We start from the raw sequence: 27207 nt of genomic DNA, 5'->3' as shown, positions 1-27207 counted from the left end.
ATTGCTTTTACCACGAAGACGACAGACGACAATTTTGCACAAATTATTTGCGCAAAGTTTCACAAAGTGAAGCTTTTGTTAAGGGTTTACTGACACCCTGTAAGAGCATGGCTAACGGTAAACGGTTTAAAAAACATATGTTAAATATGGTTAAAAATTAAAAATTTTTAATATTATATTTTGTTAAAAAAATCCCCTTTTGATTAATTGATGGGTATTTTTTTTGTCGATATGTTCGTTTTTTTTAACTCACTGGTTTTATATTGTTCCTGCTTGTCATTGATCAGCGTCTGGGAAACAATTTAGTCACCTTTGATGGCTGCAAAAAAAGAGAAGAAAGCTAACAGAATTGGGGATGGATAAAGAGAAATGCAAAAAGTTTTGCGTAAAATTCGAATTAATGATGTGCGTTGTTCCTTCGATGTTTTTTGAACTTTCAAGTGCCAAAATGGAGATGGTTACATGCTGAGAAAAAAAGCTGAGGAAGAGAAAGAAAGCTGGCAGCAGATAGAGACAACAGATGCCAGGACACTTGAGTCATCAATTCTTCTAAACTTCCGGCACAACTTCCCAGCCGTTTTGCCAGGCATTTTCCAACCGCTTTTCCTTGAGCCATTAGCTTTTCATTAGCAACTTTTATGCCCGTCGATTTGCCGGCTTTTAATTAGCAAAGAGCCGCAACAAGCTAAACAAAATTTTCAACTTTTTTATGGCCCCGCAAACTGATAAGCAGAAATATGCTTTGATTGTTAAGCGAGGGTGGGCCTTGTGATTTTCCAAATGGCTTTACGATGCACGAATTTTATGATTATATGTGTATATTAATGATGGCAATGAAATTTTACAGTGGAGTGAATTTTAAAAGCGTAAATTTTATAATTTTATATTTTTCATAATTTAAAATAAATTTATAATAGGGTTCGTAAAACGATTGTTAGCATGGTCGATACTACCGAAACATCGATGGTTTTGTCCTATATCGATAGTAACGCTCAGCTAAAAAAATGGATTTAACATGGAACTTTTGGCATATATCAAGATAAAAGAATATTTTAAAGTATTTTTTTTAGGACACGATTTTGTTCACTTAAGTAATTTGTTGTTCATGTTCTCTGGTTTCCGATTGCATCGATAATAACGATAGTGGCCACTATCGATAGCCAAAACTATATAATTCATCCGCTATATATTTCACAGCCCTACTTTATAACCGTTTCAAGTAGTTAGTGTGATTTGTTATTTTTATTTGCCTTTTCCAACCACTGTGCTCGTGTCGGGGCATCGTTTTGGGGCCAGAACGATTATTTTGGTAAGCGAGACCCGTGGCTTCCGTTTCACATACCAACGGGATCATTACTTCTGTAGTATTTTTACCCCATCTGCTTTTCTTTTAATTAACGCCATGCGCGCTGGGGGCTGGGGATTTTCGGGGGAATTGCATGGGATTTTCGGTGTGACAGCCTACTAAACTCCTTTGTGGAGAAGGTGGAAGGTCACGGGGCAGGTGGCAGGGGCAGACAGCTCAACTTGCAACACACACACTCATACTCACACTCACACGAGGCGGGCTTAAAACTGGAAACTCAATTAGGTTGCATGCGAGAGCTCATCGCTGCCTTGTCAAACACGTGGCATGAAGCTTTTCCGAGCGGCAAGGAAAATGGGAAAGCGGGAAATTCCGGGCGGGGAATATCAAAATCACGGCGACAACAGAAAGTACAAGCGAAGTACAACAATTACACGAAGGGGAGGGGTTGGTTTGGGGCGACAACACTAAATACCCAGCAAGTGGAAAGTGGAAAACGGAAACGGAAATGGCACACAGTAAGAGCGAGATGGCGGGAAGTGCTGTTCATCTGAATGTGTGAGTGTGTGTGTGTCGCTTGTAATTCATAGAAATAGCCTCCAATAGCACAAGGAAAAAATGCAGGACTTTTGAATAAAATACAATTGAATTAGAGTGGGGTAAATTAATAATATTAAATTAAATGAAATAAAATTATTAAATTAAAGTAAATATCCAATTTCCATTTAATATTATTATTTTTCTATCCTATGTATGTATTATTGACAGTTCCTTAAGTAAGAAAATATTGCTTTAATGATTAATATTTAATATTTATAATATTAAACAAATATAAATATATATTAAGTGTTGGTCAGAGCTTATGAAAAATCGCATTTGATCTATTTTTTGGCATTTCTTTCAGTGTGAAACCCCCCCGGCTGCCTACCCACAACCATGGCCATGTCAGCATTTTTAACTCGCATGTGTTAAAAACGAAAACCGGGTAAAGCAAAGACAAACGAGTCCGGGACATGCCAGGCCAAGAACTGAGCCACTACAATGTCCCCCTCCTACATCGCCCCCTCTCCCTTTCCCACCCTCTTCCCTCTCTTTCGCGGGGCCCTGCTGCCGTCTCTTTCGTTCACTGTTCAAAGCTTGCCAAGAGCAGAGCTCTTCAATTCAACTGCGCCATGTTCATTGTTTATTTTTCATTTAATTTTACACTATTTTTTTCTTCTTTTCTTTTTTTTTTGTATTTCCCATCTTCGAGAGGCGGACGTGTGTGTCTATTTGGCACCCAGTGGATACCCTGTATAAACCATTTTCAATTAATGATCTTTGAAACTTTTTCGAAATTCTGTTTTCTTATTACATTTCATGAATGTTAATGTAAATAAGAACCAATTATTATCAAAATAAAATTACCTTAACTCGCATTAGGTTACCACCTATACGTTGGTATCAAAATAGTTTATTTTTTAAACTTCTAGGCCCTTATATCCCTCAAGGTATTTGAATTTTCTTTATCATCCAGTGATTTTTGCCCTTGTCTTTTATTTTTTGTGTTTAGTTTCAGCAGCAGAAATTCAATTATGGGAACGAAACGAAACGAAACGGTACCGAAACGGAACGGGGCGGCGAGGTCATCTAGGGGGCGTGGCCGTTTGAGGAGGGGGCGTTTAGGGGATGAGAAGAGCAAATTTTCGGCGCGTAAATGACAAAAGTTTTGTAGCACTCGAATGTTGATCTTTAGTCAGGTCTAGGATGTGGGTGGTGGTGGAGGGGGTGGGAGACGGGAGGCAGGAGGCGTGGCAACTGGAACACACGGTAAACCGGCAACATCGTTAGCTAACTGACAAGCAGGGGCGTAGGGGGCGGCAAAGGGGGGAGGGGGTGCAAAAGGGGCGCGGTAAGTGGCATCCTTGAAAGTTGCGTTGAGGCGCCGCACGCAATTTGCCGCAACAACAACAACGACACAGTGTTTCTTCTGCCCACCGCCCACTCAAAAAAAAAAAAAAAAAATACTGAAAGGAAAGGAAACAAAAAAGTATATAATAAAATCAAAACAAAGGTCATTACAGAAAGAGAGGCAATGAGAGTGCGAGGGAGAAGGCAAGACTGCGTGCCATGGGGCACAGCACTGAAATTCGAAACAATATGATCTCAAAATAAAATGTATCATTTTAAAAGTTTCAAACAAATTGTATGTACATTTTGGTATTATATTTTTGAACATTTGATTAAATAATACATCGATCTCTTGGTGAGTATTAATAAATTCATAAGCAGTACGCATAAAAAAATATTCTTTTTATTTTAATAGAAAGTTTTACTAAAACCACAAAATATAATTTTTTTATACAAGTATTTTTAACAAATATTTTATAAATATCCCAGTTTATTGCCTAGATTTCCCCCCAGTGTATATGTGTGCAGGACTCGAGCTCAGTCTGATTCTGGGGCTGCGGCTGACAGGAGCTGAACTGAACTCGAGTCGCTGTAGTTGGCAGACAGCTGCGACAGCCACGAGCTCTCCGCCCGAGACCAAAATGTGCCAAATTGAGATAAAGAACCATTGAGAACTTAGTTGCAGCGCGAGTCGGCGGTTCACGAGCCGTCCGCCAGGGGGCGCTGCTGTCACGAGGGGCGGGTCAAAAGTCCTCGAAGCGTTTTTTATTGTATCGCTTTTCGATTGTATCGGCTATCCGGAAAGGTGAGCGACCAAAACTATTACATAACCGAAGTTATCTGATTTGTTTTAAAATCACTTTTCGATGGGTTACTTATTTATTATTATTTATTCTTATTTAGCCTTCAAAGGTACAAAAGTCCTACATGATGTTATTTAAATAAACCCAGGGATATAAGCATAAATATAAACTTTAAGTTAACCGCAAGAGCCATTGTCCTTCCGGCGGGGAATGTCCTTTCAACTGGCTGTGTGCGAAGGCCATAGGTGAATCCGCCGGGAAGCGGATGATTGAGCGGCCATTAGTGATCATTACACGAGGGCTGGCAGCTGGAGTCCTTCCTACTTCCAGGAGGACATAACAATGGTCGGGAGTCCTTTGTTGGCTGCCACCAAAAATTATTATTTGTGTGTGAGTGCGCGCGGCCACGATGTCCTTTTGTTCGTGTGTCTGCGGTTTGTCTAACAAGGCACAAGGCACAGGACACCAGGCAGCAGGCAGCAGTCAGCAGGCACAGGGCCATATTGTTTTCAAAAAACAATAACAGCTGGCGCGGAAAAAGGACAGAGAAGCCGGGGAGCCAAGGAGACGAGGAGCCGAGTTCGCAGGACAATGAGCAACGTTCGGCGAGGAGTCGACAACAATTAAATTAAATAAACTTGCTTCAAATGTTATGTAAATGCAGCGCTCGACTCGCTAATTGAGTCGTCGTCGCCGTCGCTCTCATTATCCCTCGTCCGGCGTTTGGCCTTTATACTCTGGGAAAAGGGAAACCTCACGATCCTAATAATGGCAATAAACCGAATTGTGATATTTCAATAAAAAATTAATTTAATGTTTTCTTTGTTGGCCAAGAAAGGTAAATGGTTTTCCCATAATTGCATTGAGCGTAATAAAAGTTTTCCTAGAATAACAAGAATAAATAATAATACAGCTTACTCTTCTTTAAACCAATATTTTCATACCGTCAATTCCAATCATTTAACTTATCCAATTCCCCAAGCAATTGTTATAAAATAAATATAAATAACAATAAAAAATATTTTTAATAAATAAATAAAGGTAACAGTAAATTACACAGCATACTCTTGTTTACACCAATATTTTCTCACCGTTAATTTCAATCATTTAAAATGGTTAATAAAGCTGGGAAATTTTTTAGGGTATTCAGAACATTCTTCTTTCCTTTTCGAAGAGCTGTCAACAAGACTGAGTGAAAGGAGCAAAGGAGTCACCTTATCCCTGATCCTTTTGGCATTCCGTCGGCTGCCGTGGGTGGCCATTAATGATGGATGAACTTAATTTTTATTGCGCGACCTTGAAAAAAGCCAAAAGCATCGAGCGACCCAAGTTATTAACCGGGAAATATCAATCAGCATTTTACACTAGGCTGCCGGCGGATGTGGATGTGGATGTGGATGTGTCAGGAAAAGGACAAAGGATGAGGCTTCGGTTTTCCCTTATCCCTGTCGAGGCATTAAAACAAAACATTTTAATTAATTGAGGCGGAAAATGGTGTAGCTGCTGTTGGGTTTCTCGGGGCTTTCTGCTGATGCCAGTTGCATGTTGTCAACTCCTGAAGCCCGGAAAAAGGGAAAGTCAGGGTTTGGTGGCCCCGTTTTTGGGTTATTTGGGCATTTGACGCAAAGTTGGCTTCCTGATGAGGGGGTAAGGGAAAAGGTCTCCGATTTGCCTCACTTTGTACACTTAATGGCTCAATGATGTGCGCCAGGTTCATTGAAATAAGTGCCCAAGTATGTGCTATATGCCAGGCGTATTATAATGAATTTCCCCTCTCAGATTTTTACTGCGGTTTCGCGCCGTCAAAAAGGTTGAACAAATTGAAAAGCCGAGTTATTAAGGGGATATTTATGCCGGATGCGGGCTGGATAAGCCCGAAAAGCCTGATAAGCGCGTGGAGTTAAGTTGGATTACAAGGGATTACAAGGATGAGGTTCGATTTAAATAAATATTTTTGATACTTTACCTTTGATTGTTTGTTTTCAGCATGTTTTTTTTACCGCCTATTTTGCATTGGGCACACGTCAATTCTTATTTGCGTCGCTGTCTTTAATTGTGTTTGCAAATGCACTGTCATTAAAATATTAATTCCACATTTATTTCAAACTTCAAAGCCATTTTGTCCAAAGTCAATTTACGCAGAAAACCACTCAGGCTACTTAATAGTAAAATAAATTAATTGACAAGGGGACTGAAAATGGTCTTAGCTTAATTGAAAACTACAAAACCTTCATTATGTTGCAGCAAAGCTCTTAAGAAACTATCAACTGGCATCGTAAGAAGGCGGTCTCATGTTTATGTCGGGTCTAAAAACATTGTCAGTCATCGTTAGCTCTAATTTTCAGTTGGCCGACACATGAATCTCCGCCGTACATTACTGGCCATTACACTGCAACACATTTCCCGCACTCGATGCCAATGCCACCTACCGTATCCCCAGGTCCCAGTTCCCGAGTTTCGAGTACCGGGCAAACCAAACCGAACCAAATCCTTCGACAAGCCCCAGACCGAAACCGAGAACCAGATCCAGACCAAGATAATGCAGAGTCCAACACAAAAAGCATCAATTTGCATGCAGCCTGACCACCAGCAACCGACAGTCGACAGTCGCCAATGGGCAGCGCTTTTGCATCTACACTGGGATAATATTGCAGGGATAATTATGTGGAAAATAAACGAAATGTAAACATTTTTATTCATTTTTCATTCATTCATTTATTTATCTCATCAATTTTTTTTGCATACATTTTTTTTTGACAAAATATTAATTTTTTCTTTTTTTTTTGCTGTAACTTGGCCAAAAATGGTCCTACACCAAAAATGAATACTGTTTTGAACAGATAACAAAATAATAAATAAATCCATGGCACATTCCGGGTGATATTGAAAAAATAAAATTTTCGGAAATTTTCAATTTTTTTATAAGGGGGTACCTCATGATTTTTTACGAAAATTGGCAAAAAAATAAAATGTCCAGGTTTAAATGCCAATCGATAGTACATTTAATAACGAGTTTAGAAAGGTATGACAATCCATATTTGGATCAATATTTCCATTGTTACGGTCAAAAATCGAATTATTTTTTGTGGAAAATTAAAATCTGGGATTTTGGTAAAAATTCTATGTTTTTTTGGGTTTTTTGCTGTAACTTGGCCTAAAATGGTCTTACACCAAAAGTACACACTGTTTTGAACAGATAACAAGATAATAAATAAATCCATGACACTTTCCAGGTGATCTTGAAAAAATAAAATTTTTGCAAATTTTCAATTTTTTTATAAGGGGGTACATCATAATTTTTTGCGAAAAATGGACAAAAAATAAAAAGTCCAGGTTTAAATGCCAATCGATTGGAAATTTAATAACGATTTCAGAAAGGTATGACAATCCATATTTGGATCAATATTTCCATTGTTTCGGTCAAAAATCGATACAGTATTGTAAAAATATCAATATTTTTCTATCTCTAACAGTAACTTAATATTACTACCTAATATTTAGTATTTCCATTTTTTAAGTAGGAATTTCGCTCAGTGTGCGACCACATCTATGTGTGGCCATCTCAGTGCCCCCACGACAGCACTTTGTTGGTGGTGTGGTGGTTTGGTGGTGCTTCATCACAATTCATTCAGCTTGAATCTGAATTCGTTGCCCGGCACCTACACCGAATCCGTAGTCGAATCTGAATCCAAATCCGTGGATGTGTCCGTATCCGGGTGCGAGAATGGCGCTCTTTTTCATTAACCTTTCTGGCATCCAACATAATTCAATTTGGCATCAAGTCGAGCATTCCGCATCCGCATCCGTATTCGCATCCGCAGAAGTACGTATATCCAGCGGCCAGAAGACAGAAGCCACCCAGCATTCCGCATCCTGCATTCAGCATCCAACATTCAACATCCAACATCCAGCTCATTTGCATTAATGCCGTGCACGTGTGCCATGCAGGATGAAGGACGCAGGACGCAGGACTCTCGACTGCAAACTGCACATGGCGCACTGCCTCGAATTTTCATAAATAAATTGATTTGCTCCAGCTGGCGTAATTGCGGCTAACTGCGGTTAGCATTAATGACTGTCAATTGCCACTTACCTTATTAGCTCACCGATAGATGCGTATAAACTTCACTCAGCAGCACGTGGCTTAAAAGTGTCGGTTTAATTAGAAAGTTCTCCCCGCAAAATTGCTTTGAATTTTCGATGAATACTTAAAAAGTTAGTTGCCCAATTTCTGGTCCACCTCCATAAAAGAGTTAATTTAAATGTTGGACAAGTGTGTGTGTTGTGGTTATTAAACTATAAGAATATATAAATATTATAACTAACTCATCTTAAACTATTTTTTACGATTTAATAATTAATAGGTAATAATTTAATGTAAATAAAATTAGGTCATTTAACTTGTAGGAATTCGAATAACATTTTTATTAAAATAAATAAAATAATTATAAGTTAATAAATATTCAAAGCTAAACAATGGTGGTTATTTTGTAAGGAATCTATAGAATAAATATTGGGAAAATTCCCAATTAATTCGTAAACAGTAGTAGTAATTTTGATAAATTCCAACGAATTCCCCTCTAACCCCCGCCTAACCCCACCCTAACCCCTTACCAATCGCCACTGCAAAGCGGTGGCAACAATGCACATCACGCATCCGCAGCGTTGGCCGGCTGGCATTGAAACTGCCTCCTGCATCCTGCATCCTCTGCACTCGCATTCGCATTCGCATTCAGATATTCGCGGCACACGGTGCGCATGCCAGGGAAATTTTAACAGCGGGGAAATTCTTGTGCCGCAGCAAGCGAATTTAACAGTGGCCGAAACAGCAGAGGCTGCGTGGCTGTGGAAGGGAAATTCTGGCTGTGAACGGATGGAATTCGGATTTTGGCATCGATGGCAGGATGCGAGGATGGCCTTAAATAGTATGAAACAGGACTCAGCGCTGACGGCACGCGTTTCGCTTTGAGAAAGAGAGAGTTACCAAAAAGCCAAGAAAGCAGCAGCAAAAAACGCGCTAAAGTCGCAAGTTGTCGTTGTCGTTGTCGTCGTCGCAAGTCGAAAGTCGCAAGTTGTTGTCGTTGTCGTCGTCGGTTGTTGTCGTTTGTTGTTGGTTTCTTAGATTTTTTTTTATTTATTGTTGTTGCTCTCGATCTTGTTGTTGTTGCTCTGCCGCCGCCGTCCCGCCGCCGCCGCCGCCTCCGCCGCCCCGCCCCCTTTCCGTCTGTCTGTCTGCGTGAGCGTGTGTTGGTGTGTTGTGTCTGTGTCGCGCATGTGACCGCCTCAGCTGTAGGTTTCATTTTGTTGTATTTTTAAATTATTTTGTATATATTTTTTGTTATAACTATTTATTTTAAACTACCTAAAATTATAACTTTTTATTACCCTTCCATGTGCCAAGAAGTCAGAAAAAATATTAAGGGGACAAAAAAAAAAGCAGAAAGCCACAACAAACAAAACAGCTGGGCAAACAAGTTGCAGACTTTTTCTAGCCCATCGCGTGGGGTTAACAAATTTTTAGTTAGTTGCAACTTTGTCGCGTTGGCGGAAAAAGCAGCGCCCGAAACGCGTGCAAAACGCGCACAAAACACTTACATAAGTTGGCCATTTGTAAGCGCGACTGTGTGTGTGTTTTGTGTGTGTGTGAGTTGCTATTTTAAGGCTAGGAAATTACCTAACCAACGGCTTAATGCAACTAACTGATACTTGGGAGAAGTATTGGCTAAAAAATCAAAAACGCGCGCCCTCCGAATTTTCGCTTGGTGCGCGCGTCTTCTTGCCAACCAAAAAAAGAAACCAAAAAAAAAAAAAATAGATTCAAAATAAAAAAATGGGGTGGGAAAATAACAACAGCAAAAAAAAAACGAAGAAAAAAAGGGGGCAAAGACAACCGAAATTGTTACACGGTCATTGCGGAGGTCGCGCCAAACTAAAAGAGAGATTTTATTTGCGAGCTGCCAAGGCAACAACAGCCAAGGGGAATTAGAAATCAATTGACATGTAATGTTTCGTAATAATAAATTGAAAAGGGAAATCTCCGTCAAATTTACAACTTGTTGATTGCCAACAAAAAGTATTTATTATTTTTTGAAAATTGTGACAGTACCAAAAACGGCCTTCAATATTTACTTTTAATTTTAAACTTATGCAATTATTGATGAACTTTATCGAAAATAGTAGGGAATAAAAAGAGACTGTTTGATTCAATAAATTTCTCGTTTTTTCTATATATATTTGGGTAATACCGATTTTTACCAATTCTAAAGTACTAACTTATAGTAAAACTTAGGGAACTTAAAAAGAAATGGACTCAATTATTTAAACAACAAAATGGATTTAGCCTTTATGTGATGGAATTATATTAAACTGGTTCTTGGTATTCACTAGTAGCCAACAAAAATTAGGAAAGAATCTTTTGATATTATTTTGATATTTTCATATTAAGGACTTGACTGCATAGGTAACCCAAATTTTAAATGAACTGAAACAAATTTTAGCAATGAGTTAGATCTATAAAAAAATTTAATTTCAATTTATACATTTTTCCGTTTTACGTTCAGCTGAGCGAGACCAACCCAAAGTTTTTTTCTCTTTTTTTAATGTTCTAAACTAAACAAAAAAAAACATAAAAAAACGAAAAAAAATATAGAAAAAACCAGGCTGAAACTTCAAAACAAATATTGGAAAATTCCGATAAAAAAGGTGGCTTGTAAGCCGAAGGAACCGAATGCAAATTGAAAACTAAAGTTCGAGGAAGCCAGAAACCAAAACAAGGAAGCGAGCTCCTGTCCGTGTGAAGGACGACGTCGGTCTGTGTGCGTGTGTGTGGGTGCGGGGACACCACTACAGCGGCAGACGAAATACTTTTTGTGCCAAGGTAAGATTAGCATTAGGACCAAAGTTAATGTTTTGTTTCTTGGGCTAGGCAAATATGTGCCTTCGAATCGAGGCGCCCAAATGTGGGTTAAGCCGTGTTGGGAACTGGAACTGGGCAAATATGGGTTAACTTTTACCACAGAGAAGTAGAAGAAATACTAAGGCATTCTTTTTAAAGAGCCCCAGTAACCTTAGTCTGCTCAAGATTAGCTGTCTAAACACTATACATCTTAAAAACCTCGATTAATTTATTAAATTTGCTCAATTATATTATATATTTTAGACAAGAGTCTAAACTCAAAGTTTATGTCGCCAGAAAAATTATAAAATTATCTTTAGTAGTTATATTAAATAAATTATAGAAAGAACAAAACTATTTTATACATTTTTAAATATTTTTACATTTGATTAAGACCATTTCAGAAATTAAAAAAGGAAGTTTTAATAAGATATTGCACTTTCATTTAGTCAAAATTTTAATATTTTTTAAGGCAAATTTTTCGCATACAAGCTTTTGAGATCTTAAGGTCTGTTTTGAAAACAAGGACCACGCCCAGACTTTAATATTAAATCAGCCCAAAACATGCGTTTACTTATTTTTAAGTTTCTGTTTTTTTTTTTTTGGAGGGGAAACTTTTGAGAATTGCCCCTGTGCGTATGCAATAGAAAATGTTTAAAATGTTTGCCAAACAATTTTGAGCGATTACGAAATGTGTGTGAGTGTGCGTGTGTGTGTGACAGGAATGGCTCCGTTGGGAGTGGAAATGCCATTGTTGCTGCCATCGCTTGTTATTATTGCTACACACAGGGAAAATATACACTATTATATTAAAAATATATATTTTAAAATTTATGAAAAATATTTTAAATAAAAATATAAATTGTTGTTATAAATATTGAATGGTTTTAAAAATGTTTTTTTTTTTTCGACTTGAAAGAAATATAAATTGGTTCTCTGTATTTCTGTGGTGGTCAGAATAGCAAACGCGCCTCTATTTATTCATTTTAGCCAGCTTGTAGCTATTGTTCTCCACTCTACATTCTCCACTCTACATTCTCCACTCTCCAATCTCCACTTTGCACTCTCCACTCCGACCATCTTCAATCTGCATTCGGGGCTTTTAATTAAATGCAGCAACAATAACGATGGCAATGCCAACGGAATCAAACAAAAGCGATTCGCACACTAAAACATGGCGTCGTGGGAAAATTGGGGAGTGGAAAATCCGAGGGGAAAATCCGTGGCGAATGGGAAAAGTCAAGGGCCAAATGAAAGCCCCCGAACTGTGACCAAACAACAACAAATAGCGATTTGTGCATGGAAATTAAACGAACTGATTAAATGTTGAATTAGAGCGCCAAACGCCAAAAACCAAACACCAAAATCCAATCCTCCTTTTTCGCACCCTTCATTTGACATGAAAACTAAATTGATGTTTATTATTCGTTTTGGCAAGATGGAAGAGCTTGGCGAAAAGTAATTAAGCCAAGTTTACTTAAGAGCGAGTATAGACTGTGTGTGTGTGTTTTTCGCTGCTTTTCGGTTGAGTGTTTGGTGAGTGGTGAACAAAAAGGCCCAATGATCTGATTACATGTGAATGCAATTACGAATGAAAATGGTTTTATTTAATGGCAAGAAGTCATTTTTATTCCGCTTTGGCCATTTAATTGAATTGATTCTATTCAATAGTGGAAACTATAAATATTTCTGTTTATTATCCACGTTTTAATGAGATTTCAAAGTGATGATATTTAATTTATACGTTATTGAGTATTGCTTGCGATTGTCTAATGCAATTGGCCACATAAATATGGCTGGCTTTGTTTTATTGAATATATCTACCGAGATACATTTTCCATGGATTTCCCAGTTTCCATTTTCCATGCTGGCTTAACTGCATTAGCCAGTTGACTTTTGTGCCTCGGCCATTCCTTTTCCATATCGGGGCCAATCGGGGCGATCCAGAAATTGGCTAATACAGTGTCGGCCAGCAGATGACCCACTTGGGGCTATGCTCTTCTGGCGTTGACTGTTTTGCATTTAAATCGTTTTAATTGTTGCCGAAAAACAAGCAAATGTCTGTGTGCCTGTGTGTTTTCCCTGTGTTTTCTCTGTGTTTCTCTGTGTTTCGGTGCAGAATGAATGAATGAACTTAGCATTTAGAATGTGGCTCTCGTTTCGCCATTGTTATGGCTTTCGGGTCCGAATTTTTGCCTGCACAATGGGGCGTATGAGCAACGTGCACGGAGCATTCACCCAGCCACATTGCTCATACGCCCCATTGTGCAGGCAAATAAAATGTTAACATGGAAAAAATCATTGTGGCCTCGGGCGAAATGAAGAGATTATTGAAATGACCAGGAGGGCCAGGAGAGGACCCTTCCTGGAAAGCCGCTGAAAATTCAGCTCGAAAACAAAGCCCAAAGGGCCAGGCTATCAAACAGCAAAAGGAGCACTGCAAAAAAAAAATAACCACTCAAATAAAAACTTTTTAATCAAATGAGAAGTTGGAATAAAAAATTCCTTTATTTAATTAGAAATAAAGTAGTGTCGTGGTAAATTATGTTTTGTTAGCTAACAAATGTGAAATGTAGAGATTTTTGCTTTGTTGGCTGGAATTTGTCGAAACAAAAGCTGCAACTTTTAGTGGGCCACAAAAAGTTCACAAATGTTGTTTTCCCTTTGCAGAATATTGCATAAAATATAAAATATTGGTAAATGCATGTACGTGCCTCGCTAACCCCTTTTTTTGCCAGTGTTTCGACCTGGGCGAGTGGTCTAATGTCCTTCTTCTTCGGCCCGCTCCTTGTGCTATCTCCATCTCACCGTTATCCTTGTCGTCCTCGTTGCCGCTTGCCTCGTTGCTTTTTATGGCCCATGTCAAACATTGCAAATCAGTTTAAACTAACAAGCGGCACTTGGAACTGGATCCGGGGATCCTGCCAGTGGGCGTGGCCCTGTTTTGTCTGCATTGCAGCTGACGCCTTTCAAACGCAACAAAAAAGGATTAAACAACAAGAAAAGGAAAAAGAAGAAGAGACAAAATTGAGAGAAATACAGAAAGCGACAACTTTAAATTGTAGACAAATTTCGTTAAATGTCTCCTTACTTTTTTATTGCTCCCCTTTGTGCGGAGGTCAATTTAAGGATCTGAATTATTGAGCGTGGAAACTGAAACTCTCACACACACACACAGACGCACACAGAGACTCGGCACACGAATACAGGTGCAGCGGGCTTCCTCGCTCACACACACAATTAACCAATTAGCACTTTTGCGCTTGTTTCTTGTTTTCTGTTTTCTGGCGCCGGCCATTTTATGATTTTTTATTACCGCTTTATTGTTGTTTGTTGTAAACAAAAATTTTTGTTTGCTCATAAAAAAAACAATTTTTAATTGCTGCCGCACAAAACAATGCAAAAATGGCAAAAAAAGAACAAAATCAAAAAAATAGAAATAAAACAAGGCAAAAGTAAAAGGAGCAAAATGAAAAATGTGTGAAAACTGTGAAAAACTGTGCGAAGCCGAAAACAAAGAGTGGCTGGCCGGTGCGAAGAGAGGAGCGGCAGCTAATAAAAATAAATCTAAAAGTCTAGAAGGAGAGATAAAGAGTGAAGGCAGGAGGCCTATTTGTTACCCCAATTAGCCTGCCACGAGGGTCGCTTCAGCAGTTTGATGATTAGAATGAGGACAGGTGAACATGTGTTCCCTTGCTGAATAAATATTTCCAGGATTTATTTTAATTTGGATTAATTAATATTTAATTAATTCTGCAAGATTTTTAATTATTTCCGCTTCCTGGATACATTTTAACATAATATTTGGCATATTCTATTATTAAAATATTTATTCAACTTATGAAAATATTGAACCTTTTTTTTTTTAGATATTTTCACTAATACAAATATTATTCAACATTTCCGGATATGAACAAACAGCAGAAAACAGAAAATATATTTTCTGGATATATTTCAATTTAAAATTTGGGCTAATGTATTATTTAAATAATTATTCGACTATTTCACTTTTTTTTATTTTTATTTATTCACTAATAAAAATATTATTTTTCATTTCTGGATATTTACAAATAAATTTAATCCGTTTATAAATTCTTACTTTATGAATTCTTACTTCTTCTCTTCTACATTTGTTTATTATTATCTTCATTTTTTGTATGCCAACATTTTAACTGCCCATTAATTGCCAATTTTTACCTTCACTTGCACTTAAAGTTTAAACTTTTCAATCCACCCCGGTAACTGTGTCCTTGTCTTGCTTCCGTTCTTCCTGCTCCTCCCCCACCCCCGCTTCCTTCTCATATTTCGCACTTTCCGTGCGGTTTTCAATGTGTTTTCCTCATTTTTTTCCTGCTCGTCGAGGGCGATTTTCTTTTTTTTTCGGTGGGCCGCAGTCAACGCACAAAATGCGTAAAATAAAAAATTATAATAAATATATATAAATTCGTTTTTTTCGTTACTTCCTGCCTGGCTCTGCCCCGCCCTCTGCCCCGCCCCCTTTTCGCTGGCATTTTCACTTCCCTTTTGCTGCTTCGGTGGCCGTTTTTCCTGATTCGCGTAAACTTTTTAATAGCACTGAAAATTCCTCGAAAAAAAGCCGCAGGAAGCATTTTGAGATTTGCGATGATGACGATGGTTCTCCCCTTAGTCTCTCTGTATGTGTGTGTGTGTGTGTGTGTGAGGGTCGTGCGTGTGTATTTCCCTTTTTTTCCTGTGGAGAAATTTTAAATAATAAGCTTGGCGCATTTTCCACTTGCGTAAGTTGCTTCTTTACAAAAACGAAAAATCATGGAGAACCCATTGAAAAAGCTAATTTAACTCAACGGATTAAGTATTTCCATTTGCTAAGGACGCTGGAAATTAAACATTAAGGTAAAGCCCAAATGGAAAATTTTTTTTAAGCGTATAAAATATTGTGTGCAATATATTTTTTGCTAAATATAAATGTATATCCTTAAAAAGCAATCAACTTTTTGATTTGTCCTCTGTGATATTTCTGCTTGAAATATCTTCCATTTATTCCATTCAAATTAAATATAAAATTTCAAAATATTTGCCCAATTTGCGCACACATCCAGTTCAGTTCACATACTGAATGTATCCACAAATATTTGTGCATTTGTTTGTCACCGGTGTTTAATCAGTTTCGGTTCGAACATTTTTCTTAATTTGCTTTTTGCATTCGTCTTGATATTCCCTTGTTATTTTATTTTATTTCATTTCATTTTATTTGCTCTGCCTTTCGGACATTCATTTGTGTGTAAATTTGTCATTTTATCTGCTTGTGTACACATATTTCCCATTTGTCACTAGTGTCAAAGTGTGATTTTTCGGCTCTTTTGGCTTTTATTTGTTTAATTTGGTCCCCCAGCTAAATAGTTCGAAAATACGGTTGAGTATATTTGTATGACTTTGAAGACCTTTTTTCACAAATTTAAAAACTAAACATAATTATTTTTTAATAAATAAAGAATAGCATTATTATTAATGTTGTCCATAAATAGAAAAGAAAGAAAAACTCTGACTTTTCTTCTTCTAAATATATTTTAATATTTTTAAATATATTAAAATATTTTTAAAAAATGAAAAGGAAATTTAAAAATAAAATTCATCTACAAAAATTGTTTTTCGGTTCCTGGTTTTCCTTTAAGGCTTGAAAACTAAAACCAAATGCGAATCTTTTTTATTACTCTGTATTTTAAAGAGTGTTCTTGCGAGCATTTTATATATGTGTGTACGTAGGCACACTATGTTTATTGTGAGCACAGCTGTATGCTGTATATGTGCTTATTTCGGTCTCAGCAAATGACAGCACTCTCGTGTATGCACATATACCCCCTCCTGGATTTTCCCCCCGACTTTTCCGCCCACTTTTCCGGACTGCTCTTTCTCCATTCTACATTCTCCATTCGATTCCCCGGGCTGCGGCAAAAGTTAACAATGTGCCACACAATAAGGCGACTTTGTCCGCACTCTTCTGCCAGCAGCCCCGCCCCTTTTTGGCTGCCGCCCGCTTTCATTACCATTTCCTCTTCAATTACCAATGCAGTCAAATGCTCCTCCCTTCCCCTTTCCCTTTTTGCATTTTGTTTTATTATGGTCAACAGAGTTGCACTAAAAAGTGACGCTCCTTTTTGTTCAGCTTTTTGACTTTGTTGTCTCCTCAACAGTTTATCCTCTCAACCGTTAATTGAGTTTTGTTTCGGCCCACAAAAAAAAAGAGGAGGCGTGGCAATTGCGATTTACCCGCCATCGATTCAATCTGCCAGCTGTCACGCTCCGAAAAATAAAATAAAGCATGGCCAAAGCCACAGGGAGGCATTTTCACCCCAGGGGGCATACGCTGCGTATACGCAATACGCGATACGCAATGAAAACTGAAGATGAGACGAGATGAGCTAATGCCTGCCACTGACAAGCGACGATTTATATGGGCATGTTTGCGGGCAGCATATGTAAGAAGCCACTGAGCTCCTTTAATGTAATTAAGGTTTATTTTCCCCGCAGGTGCAAAAATTGGATGAACGCATTTGCAACTTCCTTGTTATTTATTTATTAATTTACCAGCGATTCTGGTGTTGTTGGATTGTTCGGCATGTTAATTGAATACTTGTAATTTAATATACTTACATTTTTATAACTAAGAGCTTTAATATTATATTATTTGATATGCCGGCTTTTGTACGGATTTTTGATTTCCTCGTAGCCATATCAATCAAAAAAGATATCTTCTCAAAAACCCTTTTTATATTTCGTTGTAGTCAAGAAAAGTCAAAAACTCTTCTTAACAAATATTAATTACATAATAGAGGTTTTAAAATTATTTAATTAATTTTTCCCAGAGTTTTTCAGTTTTGTTTATAAAACTTAATATGTTTATATATTTTTTATGTGAACTTCCTATCCACTATTATTTGTAAAATTAATTAAGACAATAAAAGCCGAATAAATTCACTGCAAGTTAAGGTCCAAATAAAGTTGAATTCATTTGGAAATGATCTGCCAGCTGCATTTGAAGTGCAATAAATAGGTTTAAAGCTGTCGGAAATCGGAAATATATGCTAAATGCAAGAGCAAACTCATTTTTTCGGCTTACAAATGTTCACATTAGGACTGGAATGAATTGTGCACAAATTTGTCGATTAAACAAATTCTGGTAAGCCTCTTAAGACCCTGGAAAGAGGGAAAAGGAAGAAAAGGACAAAGGAAAGTGAAAACAAACATTTGCACATCGACACAACAAAAGGAGCGAGGGAACTATGAAATATGCATAAGGATTGTGCCATTTACAGTCATTTGAATTTGAGTTTCTCCGAAAAGGATTTTCCTCGACAGACACACACAGAGTCCACTGTCCAGTGTCCAATGTCCAATGTCCAATGTCCAGGACAATTATTCAAAATGTATTTACCAAGGCTAAGGATGAACGACTGGCGCTGAGAAGATGAGACGGTGCCTAAGACTAATACCCGGAATCTCGGTTCGGATAGGGCTAAGAAGCATATGCAAAAATGAATCCTTAGCATAACAAATGCGCTGCCCACTGGCCAAGGATTAAGCAGATACCGAATATATGTATATAATTGTGTACATACAGCCGTGTGCGAAATAATAGAGATTCCCCATAAAATAAGGCATAAAATATAAAAAATAAATATATAAATAAAATAATAGTAATAAAAAAATTACTAATAATAAAAGTAATTAGAAGTAAGTTTACTAATATTATATTCAAAATTGAAATGCTTTAAATGTCTGAGTGAAATACTCTTGCGTTAGGAATTTATAAAACAAATAATAATAATTTAAGAATAATTTAAAAGTGTCAAAAAAACTGTTTAAAATTTGAAATAATTTAAAACATTTTTGTGTACACTTTTTAAATATACAAACATTTTATTTTCGAATCTAAAAATTGCATATTATTATGTTTTCAAAGAAAAAGAAATATACATCTAACATTCTACTTGCATGCTTATGGGTATCTTTTGGGGCTTCTTAGTCAGAATGAGACTTAGGCATTTGGGGGAATGACTTTCGACTTCTCTAGTGACTAGTATCCTTGAAAGCGGAGCCCGATGACTGGTAGACAAAAGTGTGGCGAACAATGCCAACTCGCCCATCTTATCTATTTATTGTGCGCCATCTCTTTTTTCCCATCTGCCCGATTTTTGGGCAACATTAATCGAAGTTGAAATGCTGAATGGCCTCCGCAAAGAAGTCAGGAAACCCTGGTCAGGGATATGGGGAAAACGAGGTCAGCAGATGCAGTGGGAAAGGGGAATACACGAAAAAAAATTAAACGAAAATTGTATTACAGTTTTTAATTAGTTTAGATTTCAAATAAATTTTAAAATATATGAAAAGGGACACAACAATTTAATTTAAAGCAGAAACTTAAGTAACTGATAAAGTACAAGCTAAAAACGGTTCTGCAAATTGACCAACAATTTAAATGGAACATTTTAATTCAGATTATTAGATTTCGGCTTTGTTTTCTCCTCTGCTGACAGCAAAGATGAAGGTTTCCCGGAAGTCTTTTGATTTATTTGCCTAAACAATTGATATGACTATTTTCTTTTCGACCCCCGCCTCTTTTCTTTGGCGAGTAGGGGGGCGTGGCCAAGACATATATTCGCAACTCTTTTTGAGCCGCAGCAGATGAAAATATGTAAATAGGATTTATGGCAAACTTTTAACAGGATTTTCCTGACATATCCCGGAACGGAACGGGGCGCCAAAGGATGTTGAACCAAACACACACCCACATACTCGAATATAAAAACAAATAAACAAACACACACACAAACAGGCAAAGCTATCTGCAGTTGTAGACACATTTATCCAAGTGAGTGAGTCCTGCCTGTGTGCGTGTGAGTGATTGTGCTCGTTGTGAGTGTGTGAGTGTATTTGCCTAAATGCGGGCCGAGGGGCAATCGAAAAGTTTCACAGAATGAAAGGTTGAAATTTTGTAAAAATATTTTTGGAAAATTTATAAATGGAATTTAGCTTTCAAATATAATTTTAATTATTGAAATTTAATTTAAATTTAAAATAAGCTAGTTTTTGTTTATATTGAAGTTTTGTTTAGTTTTAATTTACTTTTGAATTGTATTATTTTTTAGAATAAATACTCTTGCCTCGCCCCTCGTTGACTCGATTCAATTGTGTTGTCTTAGGCGCTTCGCTTAACTGCTCGTCCAACATTCTACGCATCATCGCACCTCATCACTTACCCACTTCTGTCACTGCCTTCCCACCCCTTTTCTCACCCCCTCTTCCAGCCCTCCCTTAGCCATTCAACCCACTTTAGAATCCGCACTCAACCTGTTTCCTCATTTCTTCTTTTTTTTTGAATTTAGCTTGTGTGCCATTCAAAATGTCTCCACTCAGCTTGTCTTTTTTTGTTTGTCATGTGAAAATTAAGCCGTCGTCTGGCTGAGTTCTCCCCCAGCCCCGGCTATAACTTACTCTACACATCGTCATCATTATTATCATTATCAGCATCCCTAAAAAGCCACTCTCGAGAAACTTCTGTCGCATTGTTGTCCCAATCTCTTGTCATTTTTGTTGTTTTTTGGTTTTTGTTTTTTTGTGCTTTTGTTTTTGTTTTCTCTCCTTCGACTGCCGACTGCCGACTGTCGGCCGTGTTTTGGTATTTACGCTTTCAATAATTCATGCTTAAGGGATAATCAGGATATGCGTGTATGTAAATTTTGATAATGCCATTTTCGAATGCCAAAGGACATTCCACATCGCACCATCTCGCTTGCACGCACGCACAGGATGCGAAGTCTGAATTTTCACACCTTTTTTTGTTCGCTCTCCTCGTTTTCGCACGCCCCATTTGCCGGGGGGTCCTTTTTCCTTTTGCACCCTGGGATATTAGTTTTATTCCGGGATCAGCTGAATTGCCGGATTAGACTGGTTAGTGTGGAAGAAGAATCTCTGATTTATTAAGATGATATTCGATGGGGACTTGGTTGCAGGGTGCGCAGTGCGGAGCGGAGTTTGTTGATTCGAACTCTCATTTGATGGGGGCACAAAATGCTGCAGGCATTTAAATTACCATTGGATTTATTGTAAATGTTTGGGAGAGGCTTGAATAGCGCTTTCTTAAAGCTAGATATTTAGACAATTATTTTAAAAGCTATTTCACTTTGCAATTTTGTTTGGTTTAGTAATATCTACCGAAATGTAAAATACATTTTTTAAATCGGACCTTTCATTAAAAAATTGTGATCAAATAATGAGTTATCCGATAGGTGGAGGCACTTTATCTCTCTCGCTCTTTCTTTGGTTTTCTAATTAATTTATATTTACTTAAAAGATCGCAATTTCTCTGCGTGTATAGAGATGAAATGCCAATCCACTAAAGTTTCAATCAATTTGCCGCACAACTATAAAAATGCTTTTACATTTAGCCATAAATTGTTTGCCATTTCTCGACTTGGACCCTTTCGCAGGGTAACCAACTCTTCCAGCTTCCCGCTTCCAGAGCCCCAATTATTCCTCGTACATACATCTGGCTTTATCTTTATCTTCATCTTGGCTGCTGGGTTGTCGGTTGTCGACAGCATCGCATCGTCTTGGTAATTTAGCAAATCGAGAAAATGCCGCCCCAAACTCTCTCTCCGGATAACAATGGTGGGGATATTCTGGGGCTGGGGAATGGCAGGGAAAATGTCTTGAGCGAAAATGCCGCGCAGTTAGTCATTCGAGCTATTTACTCATTCATTTCATGCATTTATTCACACTGACTTTCCCCATTTCCTCCCATTTTCCCCCCTTTTCCCAGGTGCGACTCATTTGCCGCTCACGCATTTCTCTTGTTGAATTTTTAAGCGCCCACCCACTTACTTTCGCTTTCTCCTCAGGGAAACTGTCAGCGCGGACCGAAAATGAAAAATGGCTAAACGAAAAAAAAAAGAAAAAATAGGTATATAAAAAAAGGGGAGGCGGAACTCTTCCCATTTATCCAGACCAAATTGCTTTAGCCATGGCCAAGTTCTACTGACCGAAAGCCAAAGCCAAAGCAAACCGAATTTGCATGGGAAATATGCAATCGAGGGGAGCTCTCAAGCTGCTGCTGTCTCGCTTTCAGTTGCAGTTGCAGATTTTCATATGCTGATAAATTAAAAGGAGGGAACAACAACAATAGCCAGTTGTGGTATCATCTGGGCGTGGCATGATGCAGCAGCGTGCACTGCGAACTGTCGGGGAATTCTTACAAAATAATATTACAAAGAAAAAGAAATCACAAACTAAGTGAAAATTGTTATAGCAAGAAAAAAGTGCTTAAATCCAGAAATGTCTGGGTTTTGGGATCTCTTTTAAATGTCAGAATAAGTGTTTAAAATTATGCCACAATATATTTTTTAGCCGAAAGTGATATTAATTTATAGAGAAAGGCCATCATTTATTCACTGCATGCTTTTAGATACATATTGCATATATTATTTATAACACTTATTTCGTTATATTTCCTATTTTTTTTTATTTTATTCAGACAGAAATTTCAAATATAATTAATAATATATTTAATAATAATTTAATTATAGATAAATATATTTAGTTTATATTCCATCGCTTACAAATTTTTTCTAAATTCGAAAACACAATATTTTTTCAAGTGTATGCAAAAAATTCAATTTAGTTTGGATTTTTATTTACTTTGGCATTGTGTCTTGCCTGCACCTCCGCGCAGGTGACACTAACAGGTGGACATATATCACTCACGGTGCAACTAGCCACGCCCCCATCGCTGCACCCTCCCCTCCGCCTCTTTCTGTTGTCACAGCTGACACAAAAATGTATTGCATTCTGTTGGGCGCACACCTGGACACGCTTGCATTCCTTTGAGCAGGACCAAATGATTGGGATCTCTTTCAGCTTTCAGCTTTCTACTTTCAGCTTTCAGGTGTGTCCATCTGCTTGGCAGATTTCTGCAATGCCTCCGACCCACTGAATTGGATTTCCTTTGGTATTTCTGGTTTTTGCTTTATTGCATTTTCAGCTTTTGTTAGTTGACTCAATCAGTTACCATATACATAGTTTGATTTATCCAAGGCATTTGCTTGTTTTGCTTATGACATTTTTCGCAGCTGTTTGGATTGGGTCTCTTTGAGTTGCATTGTAAGGAAAAAATGGTAAAGTTAATTCGAATAAAAGAAAAAATATTTCAAAGGTTTTAATAGAAATTTATAGAAATGAGAAGGAAGAGCTTAGGTATTTTATTAATATTTTCCTCAGATACAACGAATAATAAGTTATAATATTTAAATACAATTTTTGGTACCTTCCATTGCAGTTTAATCAGATTTTATTTTTTTCCCATATTTAGTCCACTTCACTATGCCCTCGTTTTTCATTTCCAACCCCCTTTTGCCCCCTTTTGCGCCGCCTTTGTGCGCTGATGCACGAAATTCCGAGGCATGTTTAGTGCAGTTCTCCCCATTTTCCCGTTTTCCCCTTTTTGCCTGCAGTTTACTGCTTAACTGAACATATTTCAGCGTTTTTGCTCTGTGTGCTCGTGTGCCTTTGCGCGACAATAATTAAAATAGTTGCTGCCTATCGTCGCATTACCTATACGCCGCGTATGCCCCCCGTTTTTCGTAGCAATAGCAATATGTAATTCATAATGCGACAGCGACTTCCGCTTCATTCTGTTGTCTCCCTCCCACCAGGCACTTATAAATATTTCTGTCTCCATCTACTTCTACTCTCTACTTCCTGCTGCAGCCTTTGTCTCCCTGGTGTTTGTGTTGTTATTGCTGTTGTTGTTGCCGGCTAAAAGCGCGCAATTTGCATAGTTGTAAGTTGCATGTTTGTTGTCATAAGTTTCTCGCTATTCTATGTTTTTTCCCCATACCCTTTATAGGGGCCGGAGAAGGGGGTATTATAATTTTCAACACAACAACCAAGTTTGTCTCCTACCTAAAAAGTTTGTTAGTTTCTTCAATAGGGGAAAAAATTAAGAGGCAGAAGGCAGCACATCTTATCTTTAACATCATTCTTAAACTTTGAAATACATAGTTTAGCATATTTTGTTTGGTGTCTGTGCAAAAGTTTCATGAAATTTATAATCTTTATATCCTGTGTGTTTTAAAAACCAGAATCTTTTAAGTAATAATATTAATGCATTTTTATACAAATATTTTTATTTTTAATAATATTTATTTTTGATAATTAAATTAGTTACATTGAAATTTATAATTTTTTTTATGTTTCACTTTTTTAAAATATTTTTTTATTGTATTTATTTAGTTTTTTTTATTTTGAATTTTGTTAAAGTGAAGTCTTTTCATTAATTTGAGTTTTATTAGCATTTTTGATTCATTTAATTTAATTTAGCATTTTTATATTGTATTTTCCAGGGACCGAAAATAATCATTATTTGAGATTTTTATTTTAAAAGGCCTACTGAGGTTTTTACATATTTTAATCAACAATTTAACTGGTTTTTTTGCACTTTATAGACATGACCAAATAACAGTTAATTTGCTTTCCAGATTTGTTGAAATGCATATACTTTGTGGACAAGAGTAAAAAGAACGTTATTTTTGACGTTTAAAACAAAATATCACAGTAGTCTTTTTAAAATAAAAATCTCAAATAATGATTATTTACGGTCCCTGGTATTTTCTAATAATAGTTGTCTGAAAACACCTAATGCTGGGTATTTCCCGCTTCGAATCCCCGCGAACTAGACATTCTTTTATCATATTTTTTCGTCTCGTTTTAGCCATGTTTTATGCATGCGTTGACATCATTCACAAATGATGTGGGGACCAGGTTTCGCTGGCCTGGTGGGGAATTGGTGGCTCGGGTGGCTCCCAGGCTCCCAGGACGATACAGAGCAGAGCTTGCATTTAATGCAGTGCTTACCCCGAAAAGCAGGCGAATGGCCAGGCGGCTGTCTGAGTTGTCATAAATCAAAAATAATTACTTTTTCCACACGGCGACAAGAACTTAGCATACTTGCGCTCGCAAGCACTCGTCCTCGCATTTGGCCCCAAATTCCGGGCAAGGACTCGGCGCTCTGGCCAGGATTAGCCTTCGAAAGGGGGTGTCAGGGGGAGGCAGGTGGCGACAGGTGCAACTGTCGGCAGCTCTGACCTCTCTTAGCTAAAAATCAATCAATTTGCACTGCACGCCGTCGCACGCTTAATTTATAGAAATGAAATTCATTTTTGGACAGGTGAAAATAAATTGAAAAATCTGGCAAAAAATGTAAAAGGAGCGATTTTATTTCGCATTTCAGTTTTGGGGGAATATAGATTTTTGATTATATTTATTACCCCTTTTAACTTTTTACACTATTATTTACTTTACATTTTTTAAGTTTATTCTAAATTTAAAAATCACATGAATGCTTACACAATTATTATTGTCTGGCATTCCTGATATCATTCTCCCCTATTTTCCTTTCTTTTGACATTTTTGCATTGTTAGTCACTGCGCTAGCTTTTAATTGATTTCAATTTTTTATTCCTGCTCCTTTTTTGTTGGTTTCTGTTGCTGTTTGCAATTCCAAATTCAATTTGTCGCAATCGTGCAGTGAAAGCAGCACGGAAAACACAGATAAATGGAAAAGCGGACGAAGGCGATGCAGAGCTTAAAATAATGAAAATAAATACAATTATAAAGCAAGCGAAAGGCGAATTAAGCGCGCAGGGCCTTCAATTGCACTCGGGGATCGTCACGTACAAAAAAATCCCCAAAATACTTAACCTGACACCCGCCCCCCTCCCCCATAGCCGCAGCTCGTTGAAAACTTTAAGACACTTTTAAAATAATTTACACAAAAGGGGGGCGCCCAAGTGCCAAGTGGCGGAAAGGGGCGAAAGGGGAGGAAGATGGGCCAAACGTTGAGTGACTTTTGATGGGAGAATTGTCTCGCAGATAGGGAAGAATGAGGGTGCACTGGAAAAAATTGTACAAAGTATATTAATAATTTTCAAAGGTATTCATAAATACTTATAAAAAATATTTCCAAAAAAACGAAATTTTAAACCCAAGAGTCGCCTTCGTATTTCTTTATATATTTTTTTAAATAAATTCTTACCAATTTAACCCCTTTTTCTTGCCGTGTGCCAGTTAAAAGTTTCGTTGTCTCTGCCTTATCAGCAAATTGCAACCAGAATGTCGACGCACTGAACACAAAACTGTATACCCTTCAGCCAGTCAAATCTCTTTGGCAGACACCACCCTCGGAGGACTTTTCCCGCTTTTCCCCGAACCACTTTGCCACCCAGTGGCCAGTTGCCAGTTGCCAGTGGCTAATGCTAATGCAGCCGGCAAGGACCGAGCACCAAGGACGAAGGACATCGCTGGGGGAACGCCAACGGCTTAGAGGGCGATGAGCACTGCTTAAATGCTCTGTCCTTTCACCAGGACTTTGCTGCACCTTCACCATTCACCATTCACCCCATGTCCTGCTCTCTAGCGTCTCCAACTTGTCTCTTGTTGCAACTTCTGACGTCTGGGACATGGCAAACCACCCAACCACCTGGGCAAACCACCCACATACCAACCCACCCGTAAGCGGCTCGGGATACTTGTGCGTAAAGTTTTCCCCAAAATAGATGAATGAATGAAGGGTCGGTCGGTCTGAGGGGGAAAGCGAATGGAAAATGGTAAAAAACCTGCCCAGGACTTTCTATACATTTTTCAAAATCAGTAACCATTTTTAAGGTGTTTTGAAAATTATATTTTTAAAACCAAGACAGAAAAAAAATATATTAAATTATATCTGCATTATATTTTGTAATAGTTGCTTATTTTAAGTACTAATACCCTAAATTTGTTTAATACTTTTTTTATTTTTTAATGTTTAAAACAATAATTTGTCAATGCTTAAATCGAATTATAATTTTTCACATTTCTATTGTTTTATTTTTAATATTAATTTGTTGTAAGTTCCATTTTTAAAACAGAAAGTAATACATTGTTGTGATATTTTAATATTTAAATCAATTCACAATTATTTAAAATACTTATACCTACGACAAAACTAAATGAAAACTGTATAAAATAATATTTCGAACTGGCTAAATGTTTGTGCTAATTTTTGCCACCTTGGCCACACTGGGCGCACCGGTGATAAAGTCGTTGTTGTTTTTCGAAAATCCAAAATCCAGAGATTATCTTTAATGGAAACTAACTGAAAGACCAAACTGTGCGTTGTTTTTCTTGTTTTCTGTATATACACATGCATATATTGTATAAACTTTTCCAGGCTGAGGAACATTTCCCTGCCGTGTGTTTCAAACTTCTGTTCTGTTCTGTTCGGTTCTGTTCGAAATTTATAA

General features: G+C 37.5%; 1 protein-coding gene across 2 annotated transcripts in view; it reads left to right on the top strand.

Annotated features, from left to right (window-relative positions):
- Positions 1-9243: 9243 nt before the first annotated feature.
- The window catches only part of nAChRalpha3 (nicotinic Acetylcholine Receptor alpha3), a 93477-nt gene continuing 75513 nt past the window's right edge, over positions 9244-27207 (top strand). Inside the window, exons 1-2 of one of the 2 annotated variants that reach the window (XM_070218859.1) lie at positions 9244-9288; positions 10649-10876. The gene's annotated coding sequence lies outside the window, so the exon portion shown is untranslated. Of the gene's footprint in view, positions 9289-10530; positions 10877-27207 lie in introns of those variants that run through there. The other variant, XM_044395786.2, reaches the window with a different exon arrangement.

The sequence above is a fragment of the Drosophila takahashii genome, chromosome X, assembly GCF_030179915.1.
Source record: "Drosophila takahashii strain IR98-3 E-12201 chromosome X, DtakHiC1v2, whole genome shotgun sequence".
Taxonomy (NCBI): Eukaryota; Metazoa; Arthropoda; class Insecta; order Diptera; family Drosophilidae; genus Drosophila; species Drosophila takahashii.
The sequence above is the reverse complement of the archived record's forward strand: the minus strand, read 5'-3'. Positions and strand labels throughout refer to the sequence as shown.